The 17588-nt window shown below is 38.7% G+C and overlaps 1 long non-coding RNA gene across 2 annotated transcripts; it reads left to right on the forward strand.

Moving 5' to 3' along the window:
• The first annotated feature begins 7171 nt into the window (after window positions 1-7171).
• On the forward strand, window positions 7172-14517 carry LOC148361777 (uncharacterized). 2 transcript variants are annotated; one of them, XR_015851221.1, is made up of 13 exons: window positions 7172-7341; window positions 7648-7830; window positions 8063-8134; window positions 8266-8486; window positions 9030-9198; window positions 9565-10207; window positions 10368-10484; window positions 10570-10673; window positions 10765-10827; window positions 12249-12352; window positions 12511-12616; window positions 12699-12778; window positions 13392-14517. It is a non-coding gene; the product is annotated as an uncharacterized LOC148361777 (long non-coding RNA). The 2 variants fall into 2 exon arrangements; XR_015851222.1 differs by lacking the exon at window positions 7648-7830.
• The last annotated feature ends 3071 nt before the right edge of the window (window positions 14518-17588 follow it).

A 17588-nucleotide genomic window follows, 5' to 3' on the forward strand; every position in this document is an offset into this window, starting at 1 on the left:
AAGCCCTTAAAGCAATTTTCCTATGGTCCTCATTTGCACAATAAACAAGGGAAACGAATGCCTAAAATATGCCGACGAACGTAAATCGTAGTCTTTGCATAGTCGTAAAGTTACATGTTTTAGTCTTGATCTACTTCCGTAATAAACGGAAGTTAAAAAATACACGTAATAATACATCATCTGTTTTCTCTTTCTCGTTTACTATCTTTTCTCTCTCGTTCTATCAATTCCCTCCTTCTTTGTTTCTTTGTTTTTTACCTTATTTCTCTCTCTTTTCTCTCTCCTTCTCTCTCCCTCTTTATCTTTGTTTCTTGTTTGTTTGTTTACTATTTTTTTTGTTTATTTGTTTCTTTATGTATTTTTTTTTTTTTTCTTTAAATTGTTTATCGTTTGTTGGTTTTTCTTTCTTTCTTTCTTTCTTTCTTTCTTTCTTTCTTTCTTTCTTTCTTTCTTTCTTTCTTTCTTTCTTTCTTTCTTTCTTTCTTTCTTTCTTTCTTTCTTTCTTTCTTTCTTTCTTTCTTTCTTTCTTTCTTTCTCTGTCTCTCCTCTGTTTCCATTATATTATCTCTCTTGTTCATCATCTCTCCTTATCTCCCTCCCCTTTCTCTTCCCCCCCTTTCTCCCCCTCTCTCTTTTGTCCTATTGTTATCTCTTTGTTCATATTTCATTCACTTTATCCCTCTGTCTCCGTCTCTTTCTACATTATTCTTTATTCCTCTATTATTTTCTCTCTCATTCGATCGCTTTCTCTCTCATGCTTTCTCTTAAATCTACTATTCCAGTCCCCGCGAGAGTGCTTTTTCTCCCACACACTTTTTTCCATTAAAAAATCTCAAGGCATACCATCAATCGAAAATGTTTACGAATAACTTTCAGGCACCAGTTTCATGTGGGTTTTTCAAAGCTTTATCATCTTGCCTGAATTTGCAGTACAGTAAAAAATTTGTCTTCTCATTTGTGGTCATGGTGGCTCGCACATTACAAACAAACTCACCTGGTCCGTGAACACTGCATCACTGGTTAAGAGGGCACAGCAGCGCCTGTACTTCCTGCGGAGGATGAGGAGAGCCCACCTGCCCCCACCCTCCCTCATCACATTCTACAGGGGCACCATAGAGAGTATCCTGACCAGCTGTATCTCTGTGTGGTGTGGAGGCTGCAGCGCTACCGACTGGGGTAGTGTGAGGAGGGTAACGAGGACAGCAGAGAAAATAATCGGGACTACACTTCCCTCCATTCAGGACATTGGCCAGAAGCGTTGCCTATCCCATGCTAAGAACATTACCGGGGACCCCTCTCACCCCCATCATGGACTGTTCACTCTGCTAGCCTCTGGGAAGAGGTACTGCAGTGTGCGGTGCAGGACCACCAGGCTCCGCAATAGTCTAGTCCCCCTGGCCATTAGACTGTTAAATGGTCAATCTAACATATAGTTAACTTAAATCTAAACGGCTGCTAATCTGACTTTTTGCACTACTGGCAGTTTTTTTATAGCTTGCCACTCCTTGCACATTGCTCTCTGCACTATTGTAATTACAGCGTTATTGTTACAGTGTTAATGTTACTGTGTACCTGACTTGTTAACCTGACTGCCCATTTTGCACATCTGGTTAGCTACTCTTCTTGCACTATCGGCACTATGGTAAAATACTATACGTAGCCAAAATACAATACAACTTTATTTATATCTGTACATTCAAGGAAACTGTGGGGGTCAGATGCATCGACATTTCGTTCTGTATACACGTGTACTAGAATGACAATAAAGTAGATCTGAATCTGAATCTGAATCTGAATCATAAGGTAAATAAGCTAATTCCTTTTTGGTTGATCATCATCTGTGGTCTGTGCAGCCCTTTGATACTCTGTGTAATTAAGGGCTATACAAATAAACATGACTTGACTTGACTTGATGATTTGGTTGACAATTTGGATTTCACTATATTTTTAACTTGTATTTCTAGTTTTATTGATTTTTAAAAAATATTTTCTAAAAGTAAAAAACAAAATAATCATCAAAAAGGTGGGGTGTCCCTAAAAGAGTTTGAAGTTGATTATTTTCCCTATTAAGTACATGTTAATGATGCCCAACTGAATTCAAAGAGGCCTTATACTTTATTTTCCACTGTGCCACTCTGCTTTTATCTTACTTGATAGCAAAGCTGTCCAGGCGGAACACATTAGGTAAAATAGATCGAGGCTGAGGGAAGTGCTGGAGAGTGACTTTATGCTCGTCCCCACAGGTTTTGACTTAATTGCTCTTCGGATGTAAACGTATCTTGGAGTGGTATAATTTTTTTTTAACAAACTTTCTGGAACTTTTTGGGGGTAAAAATAATAATTTAAAACAGCAAAGCTGTGTGGAAGATTTTTACTTTGTTTAATATAGTTTTTTTTTGCAAGTCAATCTTAAAATAAGTTATTATATAAACTGTACTACCTCATGAACAGATAAAGGGTATATCAAAGTCTGACAATGCATTTCACACCTAGGCCTTCAGTAAGCGGAAACAATCCAACCCTTAATAATTCTTTTATGGTTATAAAAGATTTACTGCTGCTACAGCTGCGACACGGATAAAAAATATTAATAACGTCAAAAATGCATTATTATCTAGGAATATAGACACATTATACTCACAAAATCATTTTTTTTTTACAAATCCATTTTTTTTCATGAACATTTTAATTACTCTGTCGTGCGTTTCAGTTCCATCGCTAATTTCTTTTCTATCGCCTTCAAAGCTAATTCTGAAAGGCGAGCCTGTCCAGTCATTTTTTCAGCGGCACAGCAGCTGAGTGGAACGTTCGTGGCACAGTTCTGGGGTCACATGTTCAAATCCAGCTACCAGGCTTCCTGTGCAGAGTTTGCATATTCTCCCCGTGCCAGTGTGGGTTTCCTCCGGGCACTCCAGTCTCCTCCCACATTCCAAAAACATTTGTGGCAGGTTGAATGGTGACTCTAAATTGTCCCTAGGTATGAGTGAGCGTATGAATGGTTGTATGTCTCGGTGTGCCCTGGGACCAGTTCAGGGTGTCTCCTGCCCACTGACTGAAGATAGCTGGGAAAGGTTCCAGCACCTCGTGACCCTATTGATGATAAGCGTTGCAAATAATGGATGGATGGATGAATAGAAAATGTCCGTTTGACAGAAGCAGTGGACACAGGAATTATTTTTCTTTAGGTTTTTGTTGTGAATCCTCCGTTACAACCCTTTAGCCAAACCGTTGACGTTTCCCCAGGACAGCTAGCAGCATGCCCTGTCTAATTATGTTTTTGAGTCGCTTAATAGATACCTAAACATTGTGGTTTTGGATAAATGAATGTGTAACATAAGAAGGATCTAATCTGGTCCGGTTAGTACGGACATCCTGGACAGTTGTAAGTTGTTTGAACTAGTGTCACATGAAGAAACTGTCAAGGAAAACAGCATCTGTACTGAGAAAACTCATTGCTGGAATAGTATTATCAGTCTTAACCCATTTACTGCACAAACAAATACAGAACAAGTTGGTTTTACATGCTTTGACTAAAATAACCGTGAGCTGGTCCAACTGGATTTTTTTGTTTTTTGCATTTTATTATTTTTCGATCATACACTGCAGCTACAACAAAAGTCACTTCAACTGGGCTACTACAAGAGAAGGACAGGTTGGTCTTCGAACTTAGGGACAAGTCAGTGAGGAACACAAACGCAAAAGTTTTGAGAGTGCATTTCCCAAGGCATCAGCCGACTATAACAGACTGGAGATTGTGGGTAGAATCCAAAGAGGAGGCTTAGAATGGGGAGTTGCACCACACTTTTGGTCAAAGGCCAACTGCAAGGAAAGTATGGATACGGTTGTGGCGGAAGTGACAAGCTTGTTTGTTAGGACTCCATAAACATGTATTGCTGCAACATAAATAATTTAGACTGGAGCACGATTTTTTTCTGCTTTTTGTATAATCTTCTTCTTAATCTTTTACTTTTTCTATGGCCATATGGACGTCGTTGAGAGTAAAAGTAAAAATAGTTTCAAACGTCTTTATAGACAAGATTGAATAATCCTTTGAATGTCATGATTACTCATGACATTCACCTCTGCTATCTCCTTTGGCACCAGCTGCTGCCAGTTGCCTGATTGGTTTCCCCTCCTATTTAAGCACAGTGCTCTCACTCATACTTTGTCAGTCCGGTGTAATGCTTAAATCAGACTCCCCTGAAAAATCCCTCCCCTCTCGCGTGCACGCGCATTCTGATGTGCTTCCGACAAAAGCGATCATATTCTATCTAATGAGTTTATTAAAACAATAAAGCAAGTTTATTAACGCAATAAAGAAAACCTAATCTATATAACGCGTTTGTTAATACAATAAAGCGCGATCGTACTCTACAAAATGTGTTTGTTAACGCCAATGCAAAAGTTGCCAACAACAGAGACGAATCAATGTACGCTATGATATCCACGATCACAACTAATTGTACACAAACAGCCTTTATTTGATGTACTATAATAGCCGTATGTAATGTATTTTTTATTGTTAATGAAAGCCTGGTTGCATTGGATCCCGCGGTGTAAACAAATCGGGGTTTTTTTCATTTAAAATCGGACTTCCCTGCCTATACTGTTTGCAAAGTAAGATACACTTTAAACCCATTTTGTTTTTTGGCTTTGGGATCTAACTACAGAGGAATACCTCCACTTTGTGATGTGTTACTGAATAGGTGTTCGACATCTAGTTTGTCTTTATTACTACTATTATCAATAATAATAGTAGTATTATGAGAAATGTCTGAAACCCTTCAAAATGTCAGACAGGACGAAAGGAAGACTGAGAACACTTGCGCTCGTTTCTTGGTTTTATTGAAAGGAAGGAAATGACAAGGTGGGATTCTTCGATCCGTTGGTTGGCGGATTGACGGAACTTGACAGGCGGGTGAAGGCTTGGCGGGAATGGTCGCGGACAGGCGTAATCGTAGTGTTGATGGCCGGGGCTGGAGAAGAAGGGCGTCGTAGTATTCGGAAAAGAGTTCAGGAGTCAGATGGGCAGGGCAGATTACAGAAACGGGTCGGCAACGGAGATCAATCAGAAGAAAACAGGGAGCAGGCAAAGAGTCAGAGGTACGGGCTTGCTGAGCTGAAGGCAACAGGTAGCATGAGTACAATCAGACAAAGTGTTACCGGAAGCTGGGGATTTAAATGTACAGGGTGCACCAATCAGCTGTCCTGGCTGTTGGCGGCAAATCCTGAACATAGGTGTTCCCGATCCGGGTGATTGTGACACAAAATCACTCTGCTGACATATTGACGTGCCGTCAATTATGTCACAGAAGGTTACCCCAGAAGTCACAATTCTGTATCTCAAACAGGGTCCATTTTAGCAGGGGAGTCAGATTTTGCAGGTAAAGTGCCAGCCAAAATCCTTCCCCGCCCTCGTAACTCCTGAATAAAAAGTTTGAAAAACCCCAAATTCACTGTTCTGACATATTTATGCCACAGAAGGTTACTCTAGATGTCACAAGTCTGTATTCCACCCCCTTAACTTCTAAAAGAAAAGTTGTAAATACTCCAAAATAATTTAGGTCACATATTGACGTATATAGAATGGTACTCTAAAACAGGGATGTCGAACTTACAGCCCACGGGCCAGATGAACATGTTACATTCCTATGTGGTATGCTCAGTTGTGCTTCTGTTGTTGTTGTTGAGTCACTCAAGGCGCCTAAGGTAATCCTTAGTAGCGCTAGACTCACTCGTGGGAGGCTCCGTAGTTCTCCGAAGGAGAGGGGGCTGCGACTGTCCTGTGCCGCCAGGCCTGACGGGGTGTGACCCAAGCAAACCAAGCATACGAAGCCTCTGAAGTCCTTAGTACGTTCGGACAGGCCGGTGCATGATTTATGGAAGCCCCGTAGGCAGGTAGTACAGGTGATTGGGGTGTGGTCGCAGCGAATGGTTCGAAAGCACCACTGGCATTTGGACTGGGGGCCAGGGTTGCTCTTGAAGTCGCCCGCCCTAAGAAGAACAGAGAGAGGAGAGTAAAAGAGAGAGAAAGAGAGGGACAGATAGAAAGAGAGAAAGACAGACAGAGTAAAACACAAAAAAGGGGGGAAAGAGAGTGAGAAAGAGAGGGATAGAGAAAATGAGAGACAAGAGTGTAAAGGGGGAAGAGAGAAAAGGAGAAACAAAGAAGGAGAGAGGACCAAGAAAGAAAGAGAGAGCGAGTCTGAGTGGATTGAGTTGGATTCGTAAGGCTCCCCCAGGAGAGAGCCCTTCGCAGGACACCACGGGAAGGTTCCTAGTCTTTGTCCTGCTGCTTCTGTTGTTGTGTGTTTGCTCTTATCAATTCCAGCTCCTGATAATGGCCCAATTGCCTCAAATTGACACTTACTGCAACAAGGCCATGATTGGAGCTGGGCCCTTTTAAAATGAAGATTTAATAGAGAAATATGGAAAAGAGCTGTGAAAATTACGGTTTGAGCAACTTCTGTTTTCCTACAATTTGTATCAAGATTCAGTGCTCTTCCAATCATCCTTTTTTTGCCAAGCCTTATTCTTCATTTGCCTTATTTTTTAGTGCATTAAATAAATTAATAACCAAGTGCCGTAGTTTTGTTGTGCGTGGTTTTAATATGAGGACATAAAAAGCAATATAGAAACTACAAAAAAATTAAACATTTAAAAATATGTAAATCTGTAGTTTTAATGCTGTCTGCTACGGCGACACTGTTTTCAGTTGTTACTGTAAATAGACAATCCATTGACTATAATGTTGTTATATTGTACATGGAATCTTTGAACCAATCCTCGCAATTTGTTAGAAAATTGCAAAAAAATCAAATTGTTTTAGCAGGTCAGATTTGACCCGTTATTCAAATCAACCTCCTTTCAATATTTTTTTCACCTCAGAGTTAACATATGATGTATTTATATCAATTGAAATATTTCTCAAATTAAGATATCTTTGGCACCAACGCCTTTTTGTTTTGCTATGTACCACTCGTTATAGAACAAGATGTCTTAAAATCCACTGATTACACTTCCAATAGTAAAGTGACAAAAAGAGTGATTTTGCATTATATGTCATACAAAAGAATATTCGAGAACAGTGCACTTTTTGCGCACATTACTTTGAACGGTAAGGAGGTGATGCGTGACATATATTCATCCGCGAAAAGTAGTCCTGGCCTATTTAAGTTTTGTACCTGTGATATAAAACTCTTCATGACCCATGCCCTACCTAATCAATCATGGACCCAATACTTTCCCGGTAGATTTTGGATTATAAACTCAATGGAGTTCATCCAACAACAAGGATGAAGACTTGTTTCCGCAAGAAGGCGAATAGATTCTGCATTGAAAGTGAGTTAAAAACCTACCAATTACATTTTCGTGGCTAAACCTTTACCATCCCCCACAATTAACACTCTTATGGTTTCTAGTCGTACTATTGCGTATTAAATGGATGCATTTTACATTTAATATGATATGGAAGGCCGTTTAAAATATGTAATGTGATATTGGGCTTTATAAAGATGTAGAAGAAAAATAAGATAGCAATGTTTCCTTCTATGCTAGTGCAAAAGGGATAACGATGCACGCACAATTCAGTTATGCATGGTCGGATTGGTGATACTTCTTGATATAGACTATTATTCTATTCTGCAGATGGAGAACTGCACCACGAACGAAATAAAAACCATTCTGCTGTCTGTAAAATTGAAGTCGTCCGTGGTCTTTTCATTGAGTTCCACAGCAGCAACATTGGTGCTCACTGGAGAGCGCAAAACCAAAAATGCAATTTCGAAGCGCTTCTATTGCCCTGGCATGTGTGATGACATCGACACATGGGTGACTGACTAACTATTATAATAACTCAAATGTAGTCTGACTACAAGAGAATATGGGCAAATGTTGTCCATTCCTTGCAAGTTTTGTACATATTTTTTATTTATCAGTGCAGCGCCTGGAAAACATTCATTGCCTAAATTACATGTGTGTTCTAAATGTACTTCTTTAAGCCATTTTTCAAGTGAGCATTAATTGAACTTGTAACATTTTGAATGTTGGTGTTTTATTAAAGGTGTCACAGTGTGTCCTGTGCCAGTCAGTCAGAACATCAATAAAGGCAGACACTGAAATCATTCCAGTAACAGTAGGTTTTATTTTCTATTGTCCTCTTTTTCAACGTTATGTTTAGATAAATATGTTTGAATATACATACTGTATGCACTATAAAACATCTAATTTTTAAGGGTAAACTTCTTATTTTTTTCAATTCTAAAGGTAAAGAAGCCTTTTGAACTGGTGGGGATGGACTTAATTGGTAAGCTGTCCCTCACTGAAAATGGAAACCGATACATTTGTGTCATAGTTGACTACCTTACCAAGTGGTCCCAGGCCTATGCCATCCCCACCAAACGTGCAAAAGACGTCACTGGCTGTCTGTTGAAATTTGTTCACCAGTTTGAATCCTCACAAAACAGCGGATGGAGTTTGTAAATGCTGTAAGTTTGATGAAATTATTTTTTATTTTTTATTTTTATTTGATAAAATGGCATTAACTATTCCCATGTGTAAAAATGTATTTACAAACTACAGTTCAACAAAGAGGTCTGTGATGTTCTAAACATCAAAAGAAGTCTTTGTGTGCCCTATTACCCCCAAACTAATGGGTTAGTAGAGAAGATGAACGGGACAATCCAAAGGAAGGAACTGCAGGTTTAAATTAGAATAATAGTTATGAAATGTTGTGTTTTTAGGGATGGGGGTTGAAGGGTAGATGGAGTGCCAATTTGTCATTTTGAATGTTATCTTGCTGGAACCTCAGGGCAGTAATAAAGACAGTAATCCACGTGGGAGACACATATTGAATTGAACTCAACATGATTTAACACAAGTATGATGGCAATATGACTGTATGATGAACAATTCTTCTGATTAAGTGTTACCAAATATTTAAATAACCTAATCTTTACAATAAAATGAGTGATGGGCGGGTAAAAACCTTCAAATATATGAATAATCTTTAATCTATGTCATGTCCTCAGATCACTGTGCAAGCTGGTGGAGCGACAGCCAAAAGAATGTGACAAACACCTGGATGCCGTAATGTCTGGTTTGTAAACCAAAAAACAAATGACAACCAAGTTCTCACCATTTCTTCTAATGTTTGGAAGAGACGCACGGTATCCATCACAAATCCCAGAGCAATACAGGGTTAGTCCTGGGTTTGGGGAACTACAATAATTCAATATTACTCAAAACACAGACTCAAAAACAACACAAAGAATGCATTGGCAGTAATAATGTTAATAATTAAATATAGTTACAGATCGAAGCAAAAAAGTGGATTTAAATTCTGTGACAGAGGATAATGGCTCAATATTGAGGGTTGGTTGTAATGTATTGTAGTCAATTATTTGGAGCATCATGGTACCAGGCAATGACCAACTTGGTCTATGTGATTAGCTTGCTTGGTTTCAGGAGGGAAAAGTTAAACCAAGCTCTTAATAAACATCAAATACCAATGAATTGTCTGAACTTGACACTAAATATCTTTCCATAAATGTACCTTTTTTCTAGATTGATGGCAGTGTCGAGGAGACGATGGAGAGGGAAGAGGGGACTGATGCACTGAATATCCCTGAGCTGCTTTCAAGAGCAAAGGAAAACATCATGGCAGCCCAGGGAAAAATGATCAAGAAGACAAATAATTATTCACCTGTAGAATATAATGTTGGGGGCAAGGTGTGGAGGATGCCAGCAAAGAAAGGGGGGGGAAACTTGATCCAAATTACATGTGGCCCTACACGATTACAGCAATTGAAAGCAAAAGTGCAGAGTTGGTAGATGCCAAAGGGGTTGTGTTAAAAAAATATTAACGTAGACCACTTAAAGATTTACATTCCAACACTTCCTCGCATACGAGAAAGTCTTTTAAAAAGAATGCCAGACACCGCCCCGTCACCTGCACCACCATTGTCTCGGGCAACCGCAACACCGGCAATTACACCACCATCCTCAAAAACCAACTCAACACTGGCACCTGTACAACTGTCCTCCACGACGACCCCATCACTGGCACTTACACCACAATCCTCAAAGACCAACCCAACACCGGTGCCTGCATCTCCCTCCTCAAAGATGACCCCATTACCGGCACGTGCACTAATGTCATCTAACGCCACTCCAACACCTACAACTCCATGTGGATCGACATCCCAACGTATGTTTTGAGACGGTGAAAAAAAATGGGAAATTGTGGTAATGGTAAAGGGAGCGGGGAAAAGAAAGGGTAAAAGTGAGAGGGGGGGAGATAATTTATGTGGATATTATGATATAACACTGTTGCTTTGACACATGCCAAATATTATGTTCATTTGCAGGAATAGCAGACGCGTGGGCAGGAAAGTCAGTATGTCTTGTTTTCTAAAATAGGCCCTTATAAAATATTCTATGCTGACATACAAAGAATGGCTCCAAATGTAATGGTCGAAAGTGAGGTAAGCAGAACTACGTTGTAGTTTGACATCAGTAATATTGCAGTACACATTTTCTCAAGCTATATAACTTATTTCTGTCTTACAGGTCCTGAATGGCTACATGTCAATAAGAAGTCCACTGACAAAGCTGTGGCCCTTAACACCTATTGCATGTCAAAACTTTGGCAACACAAAAAACAAAGAGTAAATGTTAGTAATCACCTATCCGTTTTCAACATGAAACTCATTTTCTGCACATTCCTATTAACTCTACAAATAATATATATATTTTTTTTTTCAGTTGGATCCGCTGCAGTTCAAATACATCTTTGGCATCAACGAGAACAATCATTTCATGCTGACCGTAAGATAAATATTACCTCATTCATAAATGCACCATTCTCAATTAATTCTACTGTACCCAGTGCTGTCTACATTCCATTACAATGTTTGGAAAATAAGTCTTGTGTCTACAGTGAAGAAAATAAGTATTTGAACACCCTGCTATTTTACTATTTCTCCCATTTAGAAATCTTGAGGGGTCTGAAATTTTCATCGTAAGTGCATGTCCACTGTGAGAGGGATACTTAAAAGAAAAATCCAGTAATGACAATGCAGGATTGTTTGATTATTTATTTGTGTGATATAGCTGCAAATACATATTTTAACACCTGAGAAAATAAATGCTAATATTTACAGCACAGTAGCCTTTGTTTGCTATAACAAAGGTCAAACATTTCCTGTAGTCTTTCACTAGGTTTTTACACACTGCAGGAGTTCTTTTCAGGTCATTGACCAATTCCTGTCGTGTAGTTCCGGGCTAATTCCTCACCTTTCTTAAGATCATTGAGACCCCACGTGATGCTATCTTGCATGGGGCTCCACTCCGACTGAGATTGACCATCATGTTTAGCTTATTCTTATTCTCAATGATTGCTCTAACAGTGGACCTTTTTTCATCAAGCTGCTTGGCAATTGCTCCGTTGCCTGTTCCAGCCTTGTGGAGGTATAAGATTTTGTCTATGGTGTCTTTGAACAGCTCTTTGGTCTTTGCTATGTTACAAGTTAAAGTCTTGTGTAATGTATGGGGTTGACAGGTGTCCTTATGCAGATAAGGACCTCAAACAGGCGCATCTGATTCAGGATGATACATGGAGTTCAGGTGGACTTCTAATGGGTGGACTAACAGGTCTTTCAGGGTCAGAATTCTAGATAATACACAGGTGTTCAAATACTTATTTGCAGCTATATCACAAAAATTGTTAAAAAATCACGCATTGTGATTTTTTTAGTTTCTCTCTTACAGTGGACATGCACCTACAATGAAAATTTCAGACCCCTCCATGATTTCTAAGTGGGAGAAATTGCAAAATATCAGGGTGTTCAAATACTTATTTTCTTCACTGTATGTGTGGGTGAATTGAATATCTGCATACATTTCTACTAATGCATTGTATATCATTAAAAACGGATAATGACCCCACCACAAAAGATGGCCCTCTTTTTTGATCCTCTTGGTAAATCCAAGACTCAAATAACCAGATGCCAAAATGCTACAAGGTATATATACATTCACTTGTTTAATGTCTGTTGTAAATGTTGGTTAAACTCAGTCACTTGTTTAGGAAGAAGATACAGCTTTGAGTTCTGTTGTTTATAAGTACAATATTGCAGGTGTTGTGTCAGTTGCTTTTTATACAAGTATCTGCTACATGAGTACTGTCCATTGGGACAATGATCAAGAATGCATTGTAACAGTGCCATTACTTTTTTTTTATGTCTCAGAGCGTTCATAAGAGCTCAGGGGGTCAATATCTCGATGGACATGTCACACAGTCCCAAACCCATGCCAGCCAGATGCCACTTCTTGTAGTCCTTTTGTATTAAAGGTAAGTGCCGGTGGATAATGCTATTATTTAGTTCTCTGTCAACATGATCAAAATGGGATGTGAACTTGTGACGATTAATCCAAAACAAACGGTATTATTAAAAGTAACTTAAAGGCAGCTTTGCAAGATAAATGTTGATTTCTTAAACTCTTCTACAGTTTGCTGAATGTTTCCTTAAGAAGGAAATAATTACATTTTCAGCATTATTAAAATGCATTTGGGATTTGCGCTGGGAGATTGCAGCTGCTCTTCTTGAAAATACAGGTATCTATACTTTTAATCTTAACAGTAATAATAAAGAAATGTATAGTTATTTAAAAGTAATTTGTCATTATTTTTTTTGTAGATGACCTTTTTAACCTGTGCCGCATCTGTGGAGAGACCGACCTCAGTGAAGTGGCAGGAAAACAAACACAGACAGACTGGGTGAGAAATGCCATTATCTGTTGATATTTTTTAAATGCATGTTAGTGTCATGGACTGTTCACTCTGCTAGCCTCTGGGAAGAGGTTCTGCAGTGTGCGGTGCAGGACCACCAGGCTCCGCAATAGTCTAGTCCCCCTGGCCATTAGACTGTTAAATGGTCAATCTAACATATAGTTAACTTAAATCTAAACGGCTGCTAATCTGACTTTTTGCACTACTGGCAGTTTTTTATAGCTTGCCACTCATTGCACATTGCTCTCTGCACTATGGTAATTACAGCGTTATTGTTACAGTGTTAATGTTACTGTGTACCTGACTTGTTAACCTGACTGCCCATTTTGCACATCTGGTTAGCTACTCTTCTTGCACTATCGGCACTATGGTAAAATACTATACGTAGCCAATTACAATACAACTTTATTTATATCTGTACATTCAAGGAAACTGTGGGGGTCAGATGCATCGACATTTCGTTCTGTATACACGTGTACTAGAATGACAATAAAGTAGATCTGAATCTGAGTAGCAAAGAAATTGGTTGTATGTGCTAAATGATCAAAAGTACTTGCAAAGTTTGGACTCTTCATTTTATATTGTCAATATCCTTTTTCAGATTTCCTGTGAAAGCTGCGATTTATGGTTCCATACAAGCTGTGTTCAGTCTTGCATTGCCACAAGTTGGTTTTTTGACCGAGAAGGCCTGGACAAACAGTTTTGGCTGGATAACCTTGATTATGTCTTTTATTTATATTATTATTTTATTTATTTAGTTTGTATTTATTTTTACAAGTACGACATGAAATAAATAGTAAATAGTTATTTGTACTTAATTTTGCAACCATTCATGTTAAATCATTCATTTAAGAAAACTTGCTTTATCTTGTTGAACAATTTAATATTATTTCAACTCACAATTTGGTGTTTGGTTAACTTTTAACATATTCAAAATAATTGCCATTACAAGGTGTGTTAAATCATGTTTAAAGCCAGTACATCGAATAAAATTAAATGTACTAATGTTTTTATTTTGTTTTGCTAATCATGGTTATTTAGTCAAATATGCTCCATAAACTCATGTCACACACCACAGCATTTTAGCCAGAATAAATAGGCGAAAAACCGCTGCTGGCGTAAGTTATGATAATACTGCAATGAAAAAGAGTGCATTGTAACAATAGTGCAATGAAAATAAGTACTATGGCATTTAGCAGCAGCAATTAAACAGAATTCACAAGGTATATATTTTCACAGTCCCCGCGACCCTACTGAGGATAAGCGGTGCAGCTAATGAGATGAGATATTTTCAGTTTTGTGTAAAAGTATATATTATTTTCAGTTTGATTTTAGTAACAGAACAGAATATTGGAGTTTTTGCAACACAGGACTGTTACAAGACAAAAGAGTGTAAATACGTCACGAATACAAGATGTGTTTATTTTCCCATTGTACATGGAATCATCCCTGGGTCATGAAAAACAGATGACACACTGTGGAACAAGGTGCAAATGGAAAGGACAGAACAGCGCAATATATTGATTTGTCTCTGGTGTTGGTGACTTTTGCATCGGCGTTAACAAATGCATTTTGTAGCGTACAATCGTGCTTTATTGTATTAATAAACTAGCTTTATTGTTTTAATACTGGCAGCGAACCTCTGTTTACATTTTGCCTGACTCCCGTCGGTCCTGTTTTGTCACTTGTTTTCCACTCGTCCGTTCCTGATTTCCCCGTTTGTCTCAGGGTGTCACTTTTTAAAATTAAAATTTTTATAAACATTTATGAATCATTTTGTACAAATATTATGTAATTGTCAAGTGTCTGTGCAGTAAAAACTGGTGGTATTATAAATTACATTGTAATTAAACATACTGTTCAGTGTTATTTTATTACATTTTTGGTTAGTCTTTAGGTGATTGGGCCTTGTTAGACTATCACTTAATAAGCTGAATTGCAATCAATAATAAAGGAAGCACTTGGTTGAGGTTGACAGGAATGTAGTCTAGTAGTATTAACGTGCAGTCTAGATTAATGATATTTCGGGCATTAATGCTTGTTTGTTGTATACTTCGGTAAAATAAACACTTCAATACTTTAGTAATATAATTGATCAGTAGATTAATTAATTACTTGGGTAATGGATTGTTGCATCTTTAGGACAACAGGATTTTTCTCAACTGGGTGAAAATATAAAAAGGCTAAAGGGATAGGAGGGATGAAGTTAGCCGGTTTGTGGGTCAGGCTCCTCGCTACGGAGTTCTGAACATATTGCAAAAGGATGAGCTCCTTCGTATTCTTAAAGGTCAACTCCTGGAATGATCCATTTAAAAGTCAAAACATGTTTACAAAGTGACATACCTGTCAACCTCAGCCAATTGTGATTCCCCTTGTTAAGCGGTAATAGACCTACTAACGCAATGCAGCACTTATTTTCTCAAAGCAAAACAGACTATGTTGAACAAACAAAGATAATGTGTAAACAAGTCTATATACCGAATGAAAAACACAAAGTTATTTGAGCATATTTCTTAGTTTTTGCCCCCACTTGCGCTAAATATAGTTTTGCTTATTACACATAGCAATGTGGGACTTCATCTTCATTATCAAGCAATGTTGACGTCTTATCATTTTAAAAATATTGGGCAATGGAAGGCATTTTAGTTGTCATGTTGACATTGTTATATTTGTATTTTTGTTACGTTGCTAAATTTTGATTTGACTCTCTTGACTTTTGTTCTAAAAACAGTTGTAACATAAAAAAAAAAATATATTGTCACAGAGACAGGACTAGAACAGAGGCAGGAAGGGAGAACTCATTCGCGTTAATGATCTGTACTTTTATTTAGCAAAATAAAAGTCGTCCAACACTCAGGGACAAAACAAACAAAAACAGGCTTTACAGGCAAACAGGAACTAAGACCAGGGAATACTCACAAAACAGGTTTTAACTCAAAACGTGCAAACAGATTTCCTCAAGACAGACAGACAGAACAGAATAATGCAGAACAGAAAACGCAATGAACCAGCAACCCGCAATACCCCAAACCCCCCTTAAGATGCAAACACGCAAATTAAGCGATCTGCTTCAGCTGGTGCCCAGGGGGCGGGGCCAGCCGGTCGCCACGGCGACCATGCTGGACACGACAAATATATTCATTTTTATACCGTTAATGTTTTTTATGTAGGTATTTAAAGTACTTTGATGCAATAATATGCTATCAGCCCCCTTGTTTGTGCTGACAGCATCCAACTCAGCGCAGAAATTGGAATTATTCAAGGTGAAACGACGTAGCAACAAATACACAGCTTCTGAATTGTTGTTTTGACCATGTCAGTGACGTCAGATCTTTAAAGCTTAATAGGATTCTAACAACCATTGTGGCAGATGTAAGAGCTCGGCAGACCACTCATTGGTGCAGTTGCCATGGATTCAAAAGCAGTACTGACCTTCGTTAGTCTTGAAGTAATGAGACTAAGTGCTTTCATTTGCCTTAAACTCTTAAAGTGACGCAAGTGGACACACTGGACATTGGCTCAGTACCTGTCTATAGAGGGCTCCGCGCTTTGTGCTAAAAATAGTAACACGACCTCGTGCCTCCATCTTGGAAGTCTGTCGATTACAAGCGGTGATAGCGAGAGGAGCAAATATTTACTCAGTTTGTCTATTTATTTACTCAACTAGCTTCGTTTGTGTACGGATTTTGTCCATCAACACTATGGAAAACTACGTGGAGAGTTTAGACAAGCAAGCACGCGAGCGGTACGCTGCGAAGTTGCATTTTATTGGAAAATTGGATCCCTACAAAATTAAAAACAAGGACTGGAAGTCTGATCCTGATTTGTTGCCGTGTGTGACTTACATCGAACTTGTTAACTATCTTATTTTCCACCCAAGTCCCTTTTGTGAACTGAAGGATTTTCAAAATTACAAAAGTATGGAAGCCTACGACAGATTTGTGCCTGGTTGGGTTCGGGATGTGTCTGTGCACACAAGCGAAGGTGATGAAAACAAGATTGTGAAAGGGAAAGTTCTACATTCTCAGAGTTTGTCTCAGCCAAGTTTACAACCATGGATCATTGTTGTTAAGAATATTTTTTCAGAAATGTTACTCAAGAAGCAATACCTACAGTATACCAGCTCAGTAGCCTAGATGGTAAGGCACCCGCTTTGAGACTGGGAGGTCGCTGGTTCGCACCTCGGCCGAGTCATACCAAAGACTTATAACATTGGTAAAATGGCGGCGCCCTCTGTTGGCTGCGGCTGCATCGGCTCGCTACAACGGGTCAGGTGTATCGACATTTCGTTCTGTGTACATTGTTACACAGAATGACAATACAAAGGAAATTATTATTATTATTTAACCTAGCAATACTTGAATGGTGTCGACAGATGTACATGAAATACACATGTCCCATAACCTTTTTAAAATTTATTTCTACATCATAAATAATTCAATTTACCTGTCAGAAAGTGGTCAGAACAAACACGAACACAGTCAAGCTTTGGCAAATTCGACCGGTTGATAGCTGCCAGCCACATTCGTCTTCGCCGTTCACTTTTCTCCTGAACTTCAATCCCCTGATTGTAAACACACTTCGGAAGTCTAAAGAAGCCCTTCCCACCCTTTTCTCCTCGGCTACAACAGGCAACAATAACGCACGTATTCGGCATTACAATGTAGAATCTAACTGGTTCGCTGAACAATAACAATGAAGTGAAAAGCTTTGTGGACTTCCAAAATGGCCGCCAGCAATGCATTGTGGGTAATCTTAGGACCTCGAAGCACTCTATTGTCTAATGATCATGTTAAAA

The sequence above is a fragment of the Urocampus carinirostris genome, chromosome 8, assembly GCF_059441175.1.
Source record: "Urocampus carinirostris isolate Australia breed hairy pipefish chromosome 8, RoL_Ucar_1.0, whole genome shotgun sequence".
In the NCBI taxonomy this organism is placed as follows: domain Eukaryota; kingdom Metazoa; phylum Chordata; class Actinopteri; order Syngnathiformes; family Syngnathidae; genus Urocampus; species Urocampus carinirostris.